The sequence below is a fragment of the Halichoeres trimaculatus genome, unplaced genomic scaffold (genome assembly GCF_033239565.1).
Source record: "Halichoeres trimaculatus isolate MK-OKI-2021-1 unplaced genomic scaffold, fHalTri1.1 fHalTri1_scaffold_11, whole genome shotgun sequence".
Classification (NCBI taxonomy): Eukaryota; Metazoa; Chordata; class Actinopteri; order Labriformes; family Labridae; genus Halichoeres; species Halichoeres trimaculatus.
In genome coordinates this window covers 19953440-19971671 of record NW_027437189.1, presented here as the reverse complement: position 1 = coordinate 19971671, position 18232 = coordinate 19953440, and the positions used below count along the sequence as shown (strand labels likewise).

Below are 18232 nucleotides of genomic sequence, written 5' to 3'. Positions count from 1 at the left end.
TTAAACTATGTGCCAGCCCGTACGTATACCCAAGTGTTGCGACACCCTTATTTATAGCTCTTTGACAGTGCCCAAAGGTGACTGCAATATCAAATATTATTGCTTGTTTCTCCGGCTCACGGCTCATGTTTCTGTGTAACATGCAGCACACATGTAAAGAAAGTTCACAAAGCCAGTTTCATTTTCTCTTGTCAGCGTGTATTTCTCTTGTAGGACATGAGGCGACAACTTCTCCCTGTCAGCCTTTTTATTTCTCTTCATCTGTGTTTTTCTGCTTTTTTAGTTCCTTCATCTAGTTACATATTTTTGAATCAGCCGACCTTTCCAACAGTGAAAACACAGGTATTGGGCTCACCCAGAGAGGCACTGGCAATGCCATTAGGGTACGCTGAATGGCCTAAGGGTTTGTTGCCAAGGGGACAAAGCAAACAAACTGTTGTGTTGCTTTTGTTGTCACACATGTAAAGGGAACAGGAGTAGTGCGAACACCTTTCCAGGTACTTCTAATTAATGTCTAAACACACTGCACATTACTGTGTGTCACATAAAAATGGTAACACTCTGATTAACCAAATGAATTAAAGTAGCTAAAATTATAACATGAAACATTTTTACTGTAATTCTAAAAACAGTTCTTGCTCAGCAGTTTCATAGTGCACACACACACACACACTCACACACACCTGTGACTTTTTAAAATCGTAACAGATCTGTAACTGTCTGATCAACAACAGCCATTCTCCACATACTTCTGGTAGAGCAAACTTGATCTGTTATATCTGGCTTACGCTTCATACTTGTCAGCGTCACTCTCATCTGCACTTGAATTTAAAGAAAGCTGTGGTTTTTGTTTCAGATTAAGTTATATTTCACATCCACATTTAGTTCAGTCTGCGTTTGGGTGTATGCGCGTGTAATCACTGTTTGCATGCAATGAGTGTCGTCCTTCCTTCATACATGTGTGTGTGTGAGAGAGTGTGTGTGTGTATTAATAGTCACTCTGTATTTCATTTTTTGCACCTTACATACATTGAAGGACTTGGTGAGTTTACTTAAACTTTGTAAAAACATTTTAGATTCCGTTTCAACTTTTTAAAATGGTATCCATCCTTTATTAATTTATTTTTTAATCGTGAAGTATAGAAATATTTGGGAATGGTTGTGTGGATTTTCACGAGACAATTACTTTTAAAATGATGTCAGAGTGTAAAAAATTACAAATAGGACGTTCTAAAAATATCTATTTGCAGGATAATTTATTTTTGTTTTTTGTGTGTTTTAGGGAAAAAACTATAATTCAAACTTCAATGCAGCACGTTTTGCTTCAGGCTGTTATTTTTAGTACCTCAGTATGCCAGTTATGTACTTTCTCTGTCTCTTCTTTAACCCTGCTTTGTTCTTTCTAATTGTTCCACTTGTCTCTCTGGACATTATGTAAAGAGTTTCAGCTTTTTTAACTTCTACATATCTAATGTATTTTAAAAATAAAAAAGGAACCCAAGATGATACTTTAAAAAAAGAAAACTCAGTGAGACTGTATAGTAGACCACTGTGACCACAGTGTTTGACAAACACATGAGAGAAATACACAAGGGCTCGGTTATTTAAGGTGTCCTATATTATAGTTTAAAATAACAAACACGCACAAGTATAATCGTGACACACCCTAATTTCAAACTTTTCGTCAGCTCGGAAAATGTTTTTCTACCCTCCTATGAGTCATAATGTTGATTACCTTCTCCCTCACTGAGTTGTCTCATTAACCCTTTGTGGCCCTCTCCATCTTTTACGGCCTTCCACAAAAACCAGGATGAAACGAGGGAGAAAAACAAGCCCGGTTCTGAAGGCCCTCAATAACCTTTTATCACAATTTAGCAATAACCTGAATCAATTTGATGTCTTAAGCAATAAAATATGCTGTTGCACTCCTATTTCTGCTGCTCCTCAGATGACAGTAAATTTACATTTTTTAATTAAACTAGCCGGAATTTTTATTAGGGGGCTGGGCTATGCTAATGGGAATGTTGTGTACAGCAGATTAACAGAGTTTTGAAATAAATTTAACAGGGAGACATTTGGTGGAAAAAAAAATTCGAGTCATTGTCTTTAACCTCTTTCATGCCGATTTCTCCTGGGGGATCCTTGTAGTCTAAGGAGCCTTGTCAGGGAAGAGTGCTTCACAGCAACGAGGTGATTAGTATCGCCTTGTCAACCGAGGAAAAACACTCGCTTTCTCAAACATTATTTTTCAAAGACTTCTTTTTTTTGACAAAAAATAATTCTGATCACTAATATTTGCATTTTAAAAACCCTGAATGATTTTCATTTACTCTCTTTTAGTTAGTTTGAATTCAATTTTGAAAAAAAAAAAAATCCCTGTATTGTTTTATTCTTTCTTATTTTCTGAGATGTTGAAAAACAAGAATTCTTCTTTTTCAGGTTAAAACTTAACATAATTTGAAAAGATTATTTTATTTAATTTTTTGCATCAAAACTTACTTCTTTAAATGAATTTATTTTTCTTTACACTCACATCTGAGAAGAAGTATTAAAGAAGTGTCAAATACAGTAGTTAATGAGAGCGTATATGTTTGTGTAGTTTTATGGTCCGCTCTCAGCATTTGATGGATGTTACGCGAGGCTGTGTGTGTTATGCCTGGTTTTAGCAGAGTGGCAGGGGGAGAGAAAGGGGGGAACATAGACAGCAGACAAGGGGAGGGAGATGTGTGTGTGTTAGAGTGTGTGTGTGTGTGTGTGTGTGTGTGTGTGTTTTGGGGGAGTAGACAGAAAGAGAGGGACAGCTGAGTCCTGATTGAGCATGTGCCCAGTCATCAGACACAAGCCACCCAACACCGTAATTACCTTAACCCCTGTCTTTTAATACCCAAATCACACCAACTGGCCTTTTTTTCCCTTGTAGAAAGAGGAAACATTAGAGATCAAACGATCAAATAAACTCCAGATGCACGTGGGCTGCCATGCATCTTGCCGCAATAGCCAAAGTGTTCAGGGCTACTTGATATGGGCCAGGAGCAAGGCAAGTGGCATCACCACCCCCTTTCTTCAATCCTGTGCACTCATGCAGTGGCCAGCACCTAATTAAAACCTCAAAGCTCCCCGTCACCAATCTGGAGTAATGGCCTAATTAATACTCGGTGAAGAAATATTCCAGAATGATAAACAGGTTGCACCTTGGGTCTTCATTGCCTTTATCATCTTAAATATAACAGGCCAAGTTTTTATTATCACAGATAATGCATGTTTGTTAAACTGCTGTCTACAAGAATTAAGGGAAATTGAAATGGTAAAATAATCTTTTTAATTATACTATCTACAAAGGGATGGCAGTTAATTATAAATGATCTTCCTTATTGGAAAGAAATTTTTATCATGTCTTTTTTTTTAAAAAAAAAAAAAAGAAAGAAAAAAAAAAGTCCCTTTCTCTCCACATTTCTCAGTCGCCTTTCTCAGCGTAACAAGCCGAGAAGAAATCCTGCCTTTAATCTCACTGCTGAATTTGCCGTGTCATGTGTTCTTATGTGCAGAGTCAAGAGAGAAGCTTCCGGAGACTTTTTTTTTTTTTCCTTGAGTCAATTTCCTAATCTTTTATATGAAATTATAATTTCATGCAAAGTAAGGGGGCAGAATAATCTTTAGCTGCTGATATGCTATATAAGAGGGGAAAAGGGGAAAATGAAGAGGTAATTAGCAGAGTGGAAGACTCTGCGCGTTTGTCTGAAAGCGTGGTCTCCACTGGCCATGAATGAATTTGCATGCTTCGCTTATCGAAACACACTTATTAGGCCAGCTGAAAGAGAGATTAAGCCGGCACAAAATGTGGTGACTAATCCTTTTAAATGTGGCAGGGGGTCTTTAAGGTGTGGACCAGCCTGTACGAAGGTTAGTGGACACGATATGTGACAGATAACAACTTTTATACTTAATGTGTAGCAAAGCAGCAGATTCAGGGTCAACTATCTAAAGACAGGACAGTGATAGGCATGTGAAATAAATTGATAGTTTATCTCCTGACCCTCTTATCTCTGCACGTTGGGTCAGACCAGGTTGATATGATCAAAAAGACACGTTGTGTGCTCCAACATTGGTGGCTTTCCTGTAATTTATTAATAAGTGTTACTGTCTTTATTTAATTCTAGGTGCAATATAAAAACTTCAAAGATGAGAAGACAAGGTGCTAAAAAATCTGTCCTCTCACTTCACCATTGAGCTAAACACATTATAGTTTCATTTCCCTGACACCTTTTTCCTTGACAGGAATTCAACCCCTGCTGTACTTTCTGTCTTCATTTTTGATAGCAAGAAAGAAAAAAAACAAGTAAACAACAAGCCGTTTTCCCTGTCAACTTCACTGTATGTGAGAAAATGTTTGCTCTGTGGAGTTACAGAGCCAATACCCCTGTCCTCCTCCATAATTGACAGCAAACAGCAACGTAGTGACGTTCAAACACTGCCCTCCTCTCTCTACTGTGTCACACACAAACACACACGGCACCCCCCACCCGGCACCCCTCAACTTCAGGTTCCCCTTCTGCCGTGTGTTTTTTCATGTGACATTCTATTCACTGGGGTCAGTAGCAGGCAGCAGCAGCAATAATTACTGTCTGTACATGATAAATCTGAAGCCCAGCTGTTCATTTCTGTCACTGCCGATAGAGACAGAAAAAGAGGGAGAAAGACAGAGAAGAGCAGAGGGAGAGGGGGAGAGCGGGGAAGAGCTCAGGAGTTTGCAGTTTGCCGGATTTCTTTCCTTTTTTTTTTACTTGGTAACTTGATAGGATTACATGGTTGGAGAGCCCACACCTGTTAAGAGGCTGTTAGCAGAACAGTTGGCAGTCCCATAGCCACAGCTTAGCCTTTTTCTTCTCTCACTGCTGTCCTTTCTCTGTCCCCTTTTTGTGATTTCACCCCACATGTATGACAAGAGTTTATTTCTCTGGGCTTGTGTGTTGGGGGGGACACGTGAGTGGGGTTGTGTTTGATGTTTTAGCACTCTTCTCTCTGAGCGCGCATGTGTGTGTGTGTTTGTGTGTAGGGCCAGGTCGGCTGACATCTCTTTTTCCCTCCCTCTCTTGAGACACGTTGTCTTCCATCAGTTGTGCTTCCCTCTCCGACCTCAGTCACTCCGGAGCCGCCCCCTGAACAACGTATATACAAGTAACACGACAGCAAACAAAGAAAGAATTCAATTTGGTTTGTTTTTCACAAGGGTGGGGGACAGGTGTTGGCAGAGTTGGAAAATGCCCAAATACAGGTTAAACCAGACGATTTAAATGATTAAGGGTTAGGTTGAGAACGTTTGTGCATATTTTAGGAGTGCCAAAGCCCTGCTGTCAAATTAGAAATACTTTTGAAAGGAGTGGAGATGAGTAATGCATCAAATTTGTTGCTTGTTTTCTCTTGTTCGACCTTATTAAAGCATAAAAAAGCCTAGAAAATTTTTGATACTCAGAAAAGTGTATTTTGGAGTAGAGTTTGTTGGGGAATCAGTGACAGTCATCAGACGTGGAAAACCGCACTTACAGTGGCTTGTTTTGTGCCTTGGTGCAGCATGTCTCACTGCCTTATTTGGCATTCAGCAGCAACCCGGCTCTTTGGCTTCGTCACTTTATGTGGGCCCTCAGCACCTGTTCCCTCTATTGTGTCGGAATTTTCTATATTTGGCAAGAAGTTGAACTCTTCAATTGGTGTGTAGGTCTTGGGGTTTTTTAATGATTTGGGAAAGCTGAGCTTTAATTCCTCCAATGTTATTTTTCTTAATCATCCTCTGTTGCTCACTTGTTCAAATGACGACATGATTCAACATGGGAGGACTATGCAACATTTCTCACCAGGGTATCCAAATGTCATATTGTCCCTTGCATGTTATTGACACGTTGCATTGCCAGGAGTTCAAATAATCTTCTCTGTAAAGCACAAGAGAAATAAAAAAGAGCAAAGTTAATAGATATCTCAAGCTAACTTTTAATTGTTCTGATATGTAATCGCTAAATGACAATAAAAAAGGAGCAGGGCCACTTTAAAAGCTTTATCTCTCCTGCTCTGTGCCCAAAGTGTCATGTCCATAACAGCACCAGCTGATCTACAGAGTAAAATAACCGCTAAGGCTTATTGTTTGGACAATATTGGAGCCCCCCCTTCACACCCCACCCCTTCCTCCCCCCGCTGCTTCTCTCCCCTCTCCCTTGATTCATTTCACCCACTGTCCTCGGCTGCTGGAAAATGGCGTTAATTTTTTTATTACCTGTTTGACTCTCCAGCCTTATTACTGTAGCCCCTTAATGTTCTCTGTAACCGTGGAAACCAGATGAATAAATGTCCGCCAAAGAAAATGAGATGATTAAACAGGTCACCCTTGCAAAACAAATTCGCTTGGTCGAGCGCAATTTGTGTACCAAGCGGCTGTCTTAACAGTTTGCTAACAAGGGGATTGTTTGCCAGACTAACTGACAGAGAAAGGAGGGGGAAATGAAGATATCTGGGGGAAAAGGATATGATTGAGGAGATAATATTTTAGATCTCTGCGCTATTCGTCTCATCTTTTTATTCCTCATGATAGCGCTGTTTGTTTTGATTAAAAATTCTGCTTTCCCTTATTTTTTTTCACACAAGAAACTGCACTTTTTAACCACTTCTATGTATTTAACTGCCACTAACAAGTAACATTTAAGTTTAAAGCAGCCATCCATATTATTGTCGGAGGCATTTGGTCTGTGATCATCAGCAAGTGCAGTTGCAAATAGAATTTCCCTCATTTATGTGGCAACCAATCATTACTGCTAATTGTCCTTGAGGCCATCTGTATAGGAAGCGTCGTCCTCTGTTGGTGTTGGAACAGTACCGGTCATGGATTTACTGGTCCGATAATAATATTTAACTCCTCCAACCTCCATAGTCAGCTCAAAACACTTCATATTCACAAATGCAGTAATAAATATGAAGGAGGTTTGTTTTCTCAAATTAAACAGTAGCTTGAACACCATCTTGGTTTCAAAGTGTCACTAAGTTCCTTTCCCATGATCCCCCCTCCTTTCCTTCCCTTCCACCAAGTGTAAAATTCTCATATGACTTGTTTTAAGGGAAGCTTTCTGTCAACCATATGAACCGTCTGGTGTTTTCATCTGGGAAAATAAGAGACTTGGTGGGGCAGATTTAGCCATGTAACGATAGGGCAAACATGCAGACTTGGATTTGAATCAGGCCTGTGTTGCCATTCTGACCACAAATCATAAATGTCGGGGACACGGCGGTGGTGTTGTTTATGGAGGGATGCCACGCTGCGCCACTCAAGGGTGTTGCCTGTTTGCATTGATGCACCACCACCACTTATTGCCTCTTGCTCTAAAACAACTTCCGCATCCCACTCAGCCCAGCCATTTTGTCCCGTTACCAAAGCAGATCCCAAATATTCACCGCAGCTTCAGCCTCAACTTCAAGAGAAGGGAGATTGTTGCTCAAAGCAGGGCTGCGGCTTCTTTAAGTCGTTTGTGGGACAGAAGATGGCGAGCAGTTTTTCCACTGGCAGACGGGGTATTTCATCCCAATACAGGGACACTACAGCTCAAAACTGAAAAGCACTTATGCATTATTGATGTTTTAATTTGTGCAAATGCCCAAGTCTTTGTTAAGTGATTATAGTGCTGGGGAGATAACAGGGGAGGTACTTCTCTATGAAACAAGAGCTTGCTTGCTGGCCGCACTGGGAAGCCATTGGACTAAATCTAACAAGTCGGTGCCTCTACTCTGCTCAGTGCGAGAGGGGGAGAAGCGTGGGGTGGCACAGGAGGGGGAGGGAGAGGAGGGGTTAAGAGAGTTGACTCGAAAATATCAACGTGTTCAAGATAAGGGAAAATTCAGCCGTTGATCTTTTGTCCTTATTTCAGCTACACCTCTCCCGTTTATGATGTTAGTTTTATAGTTCTTTTACATCCCTTATCAAAAATTATTTGATGTAAATACAATGGAACTGACCTGAAAAGCCCTGTGTGTAAATACTTCTCATGGTGCACTAGAAACTGACCTTGGGAGAAGAATGCAAAGTTATAACGCTTGCAAAACAAGCCAATAAAATATTACCTTGTTGAAAGGGGGGAGTTTGGGTAAATATAAAAGAAGAGAAGCAGCTCTTCCCCCCCTGCAATGATTAACCTAGAACAAAGGTGATCAAGGTTGTTTTTTTTTTTAAATCTGTAATTTATGTAATTGCCTGCTCCAGCTACCTTAGTTTGATAAAAACTTACGGTGGTACAGGCTGAAACATTCCCCCAGAAAACAAACATGTTTGTATATGCAGACTGAGCTGAGCTGGAAAGATTTTGTTTCATATCCCAGTTGATCCGATCTCCAACTTCATCTCAGATCATTGTCACCAGTGCGTAGAAAGCCGTGTTTCCTCTATTGTGCTGTTTGGTGTCTGGGATGGTTGTTCAAACTCGGCCTCATCCGTGCTGCTTCCACACCTGCAGCTGTTCACACAGTCGCCTTCCTCCTGCACCTAATTCATGTGTAACCTGTAAATTATGCTCCATTCATTTAGTTTAGACTGTATTAATACAGGCTCTATCAATGTCAACCTATGAGATAAGTGTCTTAGTTTTGGCTTTGGTTGCTATATTACTCATTCTCTTTTGTTCACGGGCTTATTCTCGCTTTATTCTTTGGGAAATATCTGCTTGAGTGTGGAACCAGGCTTTGCCTTCTGCTTTGAGGTCCCTGATGGAGGTAAAACATGAGAGCATGCGTGTGCACAGACACACACACACACACGCACACACACATACACACTTAAACACTCACATAGGCTCTCAGGCTTCCCCAAGCATTTACTGCTTTATTAAGCTGTCTCATGAACCCACTAGCAGAACATGAGAATACAGGAAAAAAAGAAAAGCCCATATTACTTAGATGATTTGATGTCATTTGTGGACTACAAAACACTAGGCTTTATTGTGTGCACAGGGAGAAAGAGCACGAGCAGGGGAAAAAAAGAAGTTGGCTTAGAAATTCAGAATTTCAATTAGCGTACGTAATCTGAACCTGCCGGCTTTGATAGAGGCTTTTTTTTTTTTTTTTTTTTTTTTACGAAGAATACAGCAGCACTTGTAAAACATTAATTAAGCAGACTTGTTTTTTTAAAAGGATGGAGTAAAGTGTTCTTTATGCAGTCCTTTTTCACTGAACAAAAGGCAGTTACCTCACAGAGAGGACCGCTTCACCCAAACCATTTGGTAAAAAAAAAAGAGCCATTTAAATAGGAGAAACACACAAAAGACAAAAAAGACACTCTATTGAGGGTAATGTTCCTAAGGAGATGATATCATATGAGAGCACAGCCTTTTGCTAAAGAATAGAAATGTATCCGTGCCTCAGTGAAACCTAAGCCTTGTGCAGGAAAACGAGCCCCTATTTTAATGACTTTCTACCTGACAGATGACTTTAGACAGCCTTTTGGATCAAATTGCTCTGACTTTGTCTCTTACATCATCAAACCATTGATAATTAATAGTAATTGTTAATTAATGAGTGATATGAATGGCAAAATCTTTCTAAATGCTGAGGCTATTCTAATAGTTTTTTGCAAAGCCATGATACATGTGTTATTGCACTATAGGGACATAAGCTCTCTTTAAATGTCTGCAAGTTTCTATTTTCCTGCTGAAATTCATGCTTTAAATTACACTGCTTATCAATAAAGGGGACTGAAGTTCATTCACTTGGTTTGACCATATATTCCATGAATTCATCAAGATAAAAAAATAAAACAGGTTATTCTCAAAAGATCATTTACAATGGAAGATAATAGCTCAGATATATAAAAAAAAGTATGTTAAAGGTTTTTTTTTCCTCTCCTTATAATAGCACAGGATCCTTCACAGAGTCATGTCTGGGTTACAGAACAAACCAAGATAATAAAATAAAAGTCCCTTTCTTGCAGTTGCACTCAGTGTTTTGTATTAATTTCCCACACACTATTGTAAATCCTGTTGTGGTGGGTGATGAGTACACATACAGATGATACATTAAAACTGCCATAACTCGCACACCCAGCAAAGCTAAAAATCAATTGGAATGGATAGTTAAGCTGGCCCTAAAAATCAATGGGCAATTCATGTCCTTGATCACAGAGTGTCATTCCTCTCAATGTTAGAGGCTGATGAGGGCTGAACGTGCACACATACACTCCCAATCAGCACAGATGTACAGGTAACTTGTAGACATGTCAAAAAAAAAAAAAAATTCAAAGCTTCTCTTTCACAAAAATCATATGCATTAAGGAAACAGAGTCATGTCCTTTTGCTTTCTAGTTTTCAAAACTAAATGCAAATACAGAAAACGTGGGTTAAAATGTATTCACACATTTTAAAGGGACTCAGGACATTTTATCAGAGTCCACTGGTGAATACAACGTTGTGGTCAGGCCATCAAAATTAGCATGGAGTCAAGTTTCAGAGCTCATGTTGTTGTTTTTAAACCATGCAAAATGTTGCAATCCAAAGACATTCTACACCAAGCCTGGAAAATAGAGATGACCTTATAGCCATTTCATGCCCCCTCTTTGCACACACACTTATTTACACAGTGGGTTTGAACGATGAAGGAGGAAAAGGCAAAAGCAAAATGGAGGGAATGGAAATTCTGTGTTTGAAAATAGCAGTTTTGCCCTTATTAATGCCATTAGTGTAACAGTCATAATGGATCAAATCAGCGGATGACCGAAGCAACTCCTCTGTCTCTGCGCTGTGACGGGATCATGTCGAGAACAATTTGGGCATTTTGTGTTGATGAGTGAAGTTTTGAGTGCTGTAGTAGCCTATGAACGGCTCCTAAATTATGCCACAATTGCTGTCTTTATTTTGTCTTTACCTGTATTTCTCTAGCCCTTCTTCAGTTTTCTCATTATTCACAATTTATATCTAGTTCTTTTTTAAGCTTTAAAGAACAGTTCGGTAACCTTCATCTGTACCACACTCCAAGTGACCCTTTTGTTGGGAACTACTGTATTTTTAACCTAGATTTAGTTAATGGCACTGTGACAGTCATTTTTTGCTCCTGGGCTTTTCTTCTTGGAGGCCATTTGTGTCACTCACACTTAGTCTCCCTCATTATTACCAATTATAGCCACACTGACCAATTTAGAGGAATAATAACAGGAACTATGCCAATGCGACACCTGGTTTTCAGATTTAAATCTCTGTCTTTTCTGTTGACCTTTTCTTCAAACTGTGTTCTCCTTATTTGTCCATACAGCCTGTGGTGTATAAGTTTCAAGTCAGCAGTTGCTTGGCCTTAACAGGTGGTCATCTCTTACGGTCTATAACTCTGGTAACATTTGAAAGGGTCATTTAGCACACTAGCTAAATACTTCAGATTTTGGGAGAGGAGAGGGCCTTCAGAACAGTTGTTGCCTGTCAAGAAGAGCAAAGAGTCAGGAGGAACACTTGCTCGTCTCCTTGTGGAGGTGAAAATTGTCCAGCAGCTGTCACTCGACCACTTTACCTTGTGTGTTCTTAGTGGGTTGTTTTTTTCTCCTCTTTTCTAATAAATCAGAAATGAATGTTTGTGGCAACTGGAGGGGGTATGGAGGGGGAGGGGGTGGGGGCTCCAGCACTGTGCCCTGTCACTCACAATCCCGCCCGTGTGTGTCCTCCTCTAGAATGGTTACATGTCTCATCAGCTGCCAATCATTAGAAGAAAGTGAGACTAGCTGAACGGTGGAGACTTCTTTCTTGTCATTCAGCTGTTTCCAAAAATCTGCTGGTTTTATTCCACTGTCTGGAGTCAAAAAAGTCTTTCTGTTTGGTCGTGTACAGTAGCGGTGAAATGATGTTTCTTTTGCCTCTGCTCTGCTTCCTCTCCCACACTTCTCTCCCATTCTCTCTTCCTTTCCCTGTCTCCCTTACTCCCCCTTTCTCCCCCCTCAATCCATCTGCATCATGTCGATCTGTCAGACTGCCAGTGTCTGTTCCAATTAGATTCCACTTAATACACGTAACCTCGATTAACACGCAATCAAGCCCAGATAAATCACGTCCTTTAAGTCCCCCCCTCTGCCTCTCCTGTGTTGCTTTGCATCACTCAGTTTTTCCCAACAAGCTTTTCTCAACACAGCCGTTGGTCGCAACGTATGAAATCACACGCTGACTGCACGGGCAGGTAAATGTTGAAAATGTCCTCAGAGGTGACATTTTGCTGTGGAGACGGGTGCTTTTCACCTCTAACCAAATGCTTCGTATTAGTTTGCGTCTCACTTCTACTCCCAGTAAAGTGAATCTGCTCTTGTGTTTCCCGCAGACTCTTGTTGGTGCCCTTCTCACCCCTGAAGATGAAGGTGTCTTAATTACATCTTTGGTTAAAAAGCTACAAAAGACACCCTGGGCTTTCTCTACATTGCGGGAGGCTGTGTAGTCTATTGTCTCGGTGACCTTTTTAGCTAGCGGACAATTGGTTTGACTAGATTACAAATTAAGACACAGCACCAGGCACTTAGAAAGCAAGTCTGTTAGCAGCAGTTCTATTACTACCAGCCTGTGAAAGCCACTGGGCCATACGTTTTTAACATCACATAAAAGGCCACAAAGTCAGGCATCACATGCACATTGTTCTGTATCTATAAAATATAAAGTTACATTTGCTTTAATGGTATCTGCAGTGCCATTTTGCCTCTTTGCCAGTGGCAGAAAGGGAAAAACACAGAGCCTCCACAGAGCTTAGGATTCAGGGCCGATTATAATTCTTTTAACAAAGTTAATAATTTACACTGTTTATGCTAATAAGGGATAAGAGGACTGTTGAATTACCAAACAGCAGAAAACACTAAAAATACAAACCAAATGAAAACAACCTGGGGCACTGAAAAAGCCGACACAGCACTCTTGGGGTCTTCTTTTATTAATCGCAGCTAAAAGTGCTAACATTGACATGTTGAACAGATTAGCCTCTTTAATAATGGGGCGGGTCAACATGGCTACCACTGCTGATCCATGAGGATATCCTGTCGGGAGGCGGAAAGCCTGTGTTTCATATCCTGACCCCTGCCTCCAAGGGGCTAGCCCTTGTGCTAAAGATACACTGAATCTGGCCTGAGCATGCACTAGAAGAGGATTAGACAGCCTATTTTCTTTTGTCACACTTTGTAACTTTTTTTCCCTTTTTTTAAACTTTTGTCTCAAATAAGGAAAGTTTTGCTGTTGCCATTTATTTAAAAATGTGTCTGCCTGCATGGTTTCTGTAGCCACGCTCTTTTCAAAAGTGAAACCTGTGACAGTTAGAGATCTGTCTTTTTTTCATGCAGTGGCAGCCTGTGTCATACACGCTCAGGCTGCTGCTGTACAGCATTAATGGTTTTAAATATCTCAATGCTAGTTGGAGCTGACAAGCCCTGCCGGTGTGCAGTGTGTAAATAGGGCTTGGATTTAAAATAAATTAAGCCATGAGAAAGGCTCACGTTGATCCATTTCTTATCTCCTTTGCTGCCTTGTCAGCCCGAAGCCCTTTTAAATTGTATGGACAAGTTGAGGGACAAGCACGGCCCATTCTCAGTTTTTAGTGTGTAAGAATAGCTTATTATTAGTACTTACAAATGAAGAATGTATATAACTACAGCAGGCTCTATACTTTTCAACTGCCTAGAATCTGTTGATCTCTGTAAAACCAATTAAAAAGTTGTGCGTGTTTTATTTAATTAGTATTGGGTGCAAACAAAATGAGTATTGAATAGACACCCGATAGCCCTCTGCTCTGTCTTTTTCCATTTATAAACTCTCTCTCCACAGCCACAACAATGTTGCACTGTCCCTTTAAAAGAGGTGACAGTTTTGACTATAAGTTGAGCTAATTTTTTTTTCTTTCCCAAAGAAAAAAAATGGGAATAACACTGATGAGTTTTAACAGCTTCAGCCAGGCGATGGGCAAATATAATAAGTGTTTTCGTAGACGTCACCAATGATTATCTCATCTAGGCATTTTGGGTGAATGTGGTGGATTTAGAGGCTCGTTTCCCATTGTGCTGACATCACCCTTTAACAAACCAAATTAAATCATGGCTAAAATCATTTGAAACCCTCCCAGAGTCTGTCTCAAATGGCTAAACAATGAAAGTCTGGGAAAAAATTTAAAGGGAACGCCGTGTGTGTTTGGGTGTGCATTCTTATGTGTGGATTTGAGTGTGTTTAGTTGGGGGGAAGGGAGGGGCTGTGGTGTGGAAATGGGGGCAAATTAACCCTCACACTGAATAATGGGATAAAGAAAGCTAACATTTAACACATTCTTCAGAGAATTAAAAGGACAGCATGTTCACACAGTAGTCTGCACTCGTGGCTTTGTTTAAGTAAGAATGCATTACTTTCTCTCTATTATTTTTTTTTGTAAAGTATATGAAAATATATCACCGGCCTTAGCATGGGAAATCTCAGAAGGTATATGAAGACCAGTCACAGTTAGTCTTGATATGGCTGTGTTTTTATGGATTGAAATTCAGATTAAAGGGCAAGAGTGTCCAGTTTCCCCTGCCAGGCAATGCAGAAAAGAATGTGTTTTGCTCCTGATGCCACTATGACACATTACAGGCAAGGAAAGACCAAATGACACCTGTATATTTTATAAACACAGGGGTGACTTACAGTACACTCCAATCCCTCACAGTAACACTAGTCATTAAAATGACTTCTTTGAGGTTTTCTTTTGCGATTCAGAAAACTTTATATCATATTATATATGATTATATATATATATTAAATGACCAGAACACAGTGTTGCAAAACATGTTACAAAGTTGCACCTGAGTTTTTTAAGGTGTTATTTATTTGTTTTACCACACTTGTTTTGAATGTTAAATAAAACTAAAAAGATTAAGTCCACTAGTGTGGGTGGGTCAGATGCCACCTCTTGCCACTCGCGTGCCGCTGTTGGCCACCCACGACCTTGCAAAATGAACAAGGGGGTAAGGGAGAGAGAAAGGGAGAAGTAGAGAGGGAAAGTGAGGAGTCGGTGAAGGAGTGGTGGCAAAGTGTGGAGGTGAATGGAGGTGGTGGTTGCGGGGGGGTTGTAGCTGCTAAAGGCCTCAATTCAGCTAACGTGGCCTGATGTGACAGGATTAGCTAAGCCCCGGTGAGCATGGCTGGTACTGTGAGCTTGTGTGTGTGTGTGCTCGCAGTAGTGTGTGTGTGTGTGTGTGTGTGTGTGTGTGTGTGTGTGTGTGTGTGTGTGTGTGTGTGTGTGTGTGTGTGTGTGTGTGTGTGTGTGTGTGTGTTTGTGTGTGTGTTGCAGGCCAGCAGTGCGCACAGCAGACTGGGAGCCCTGTTCTGCGGCTCGCCACCAGCCGAGCCAAGACAAGACATGAGAGATCAACAGTGTGTCGGCCCATCGCTGCTATCAAGTCTTAGCCCTCATCAGCCTCCTCTTCCACCAAAGAGCAAGCCAGACCATAGAAGACACAGCCAAGAGAGTCAAGATACCGAGGGGGGGAGACACAGTGGGGGACAAGTGGGCGGGCAGCTGGGGCTAAAGTGAACAGGAGTTGGAAAATGATCCTATTAAATTGAATTAAAGAGGCAGTCTTCATTTACTCCAAGAATGATGGATTTGGATAATTAACAGTGTTAATGGGGACTGGTTAAAGAGGGCAAGAGAAACCAGTGATTGCAGACATGGAGTAAAGGGGCCAGGTCAGACCTGTGTGGTATGCAGCGGACAACACAGAAGAGATTTTTTTATCTTACACCAACTGATGGTAGTTTCTATGAGATTAATTAAAGAGAATTTCCAGGGAACGCCAGAGAATGTTACAAGTACCTCACACCTCTTTCCATTTAAGGTTGTTCTTCTCTTTTCTGCAACTTCACTTTTTTAAAAGTGCAGCCAACATGAGATGATCCAAACACAGCAGATCAAAAGCTGTTGTGTAGAGAGGTTTTTTTGTGTTAGCAGACACATTCACACTGAGGACAAAGAGGGAGTCACTGATCAGCACGTAGATGTATTGTCGATATATTTTGTGGTAGTGTACTGCAGCAGTGAGTGCATTATACCAGTTTAATGCCCTCATCTCTAGACCTAATTATGGCACAACCAGTGTGTGTGAAGTATATAAGTGAATGTGTTCATGCACATGCAGTGGTGTGCTTGTGTGCCTGGGTTTTCACTTTGGTCAGTGCACAAACCCTATCTGCATGTCCTTAATTCTTGATGATGTGGAGGCCTTAGGCAGTGTGTGTGATGGAGAGGATGTCTGTGTGCCAAGTTGAAGTGATCAGGCGGTAGGGCACGGGCCCTCACCCTTCTGAAAAATCTCTTTGCTTTGCTCACAGCAGCCAACCCAGTGCTAGTGTCGCTAGTTTAAACAGACCAGTCAGGACTAGTGACACCCTGCCACAAATGAGCCAGATTTACACTTGCACGATGTGTCGCTAAGTAATCTGCAGCTTGTCTAGTTTTGAAATAATTGCTAATCCAGAAAAGGAACTAGTTAGCTCCATTTCCATGAGCTGCTTCACTTATTCAGCTCATCCCTTAAATGCAGCTTTTACAATGTGCTGCATTGTTCATGGACAAGCAGTTTTTGTTTTACACAGAGTTGTGGGTGTAATCAATTTGGACAGTTGGAGATGCACACTTAACTCTTCATTACCTTGGATGATGTGCACCACAGCTTACCTGAACCCTGATTAGGGAGAAAATGTCTTAAGTAAAGGGATCAAATAATTTTATGCTACTTTTCTCCTTTCAAAAAAATTAACACTACAGTCGCACGCATGTGTGTAAGCGAGAGAGTGATAGAGTGTGTGAAAAAAAACAATCTCATCAAGCAGGAGGCCGTTTGCTTAGCAAGAGCTGACAGTCTTTGTGTATGTAAATGAAGAATTTAGACTAATGGAGTTGAACCATTTCTAATTTTGTGATGGCAAGAGGATTTTGATTGAAAGTAATTAAGCAAGCTAGCTGTAAAATTAATTAAAGCAAAAGGAGGGGGGGACTTTTATTGGATTGGATAGCGATATAGCTGCTGTCAGGCAGGGGGACAAATGGGGGTGACCTGGATTCTCTGCCCTCCCTCCTCCCACTCGGGACTTTTATGTCACTTTAATCTCCTTAGAGCGGCTGGTGTGCATTTGTTCGAAATAATCAAGGAAATATGGTCAGAAATTGTCAGCTTTCAGATCTAATTTACCTGACAGCCTTGCAAGTGTGTGTGTGCATGTGCAAGTATGCATGTGACAGTGGCAGGTCCCATTTTTTCCCTTGCCCTCTCCTCAGCTTTGTGGAAAATGCTTTTGACAGTCTTGAAGCATCTTGGTTGTCGGAGGGCGGGGGAGATGAGGAACTTGGGTGGCTCAAAGATGGACATTTCAATGAGGCATGTTTGGCCCGGCTTAGCACCTCTGACACCGTTGTGTGCGTGCACAAACACCAACATGTTTAATTGCCACTGTAACATATTCAGACCCCGTTTGGCTGCCGGACCAGCACTTCTCAGCTTCTGTTGTCTGAAGGTAGCCTAAACAAGCAGAAGCAGATTACAGCCATGGCAAAGCCTGTTACAGCTACTTAACCGCTGACAAATAAGATTGGCCAGTCCCGCACAAATAGAAATGGAACTTATTGTCCTTTAGATTCAGAAACATATTAACATACAAATCTTCTTTAAAAACCATCCTGACTTCAGATTACTTTACCACGGTGTTTAAACTTTTTGTCTCCAGTTTACAGTTGATTGTCTGTAGAGCTGTTAAAAATATCAACCACCTGTGCAATTTGTGCTAAGCTAATAACCAGCCATAAAAAAAGCCTTGCTAATGTCCTGCGACATCTATATGGCTTTGAGCTGTATGGGGTCCATATTAAATGTCCACGGGGTTTCAAACCATTCCACAGTGGGTGAGATGCCACTTCCTCTTAAAGCCTCCAATTGCTTGCCGGCATTTGTGACATAGGGTCTCAGTGTGGCCCTCAGTACCCCCTGAAGAGACAGTTAATTAAGGCCTGGACCCAGACAATGCTGCCGGGACTCTCACCCACCAAACCATCATATGCCCCTGCTGCCACCATTCCCCCCTCTGCAGCCGCCGGGGCCTCTGGGAAAGCAGAGCGCCACTGTCGGGGCCCCTAACGGGATTAGGAGTCCTCTGAAAATAGGACCTCTGCTCCGTAAGCCTCTCTCCTACCTTCATCTGCCCAAAGGATCCCTCTTGATTCACCCCCAGCCCTATCCCCTCTTACT

The 18232-nt window shown here is 41.2% G+C and overlaps 1 protein-coding gene across 2 annotated transcripts in view; it reads left to right on the top strand.

Moving 5' to 3' along the window:
- casz1 (castor zinc finger 1) overlaps window positions 1-18232 on the top strand; it is a 175883-nt gene that overhangs the window by 100269 nt on the left and 57382 nt on the right. The gene's annotated exons all lie outside the window — the stretch shown is intronic.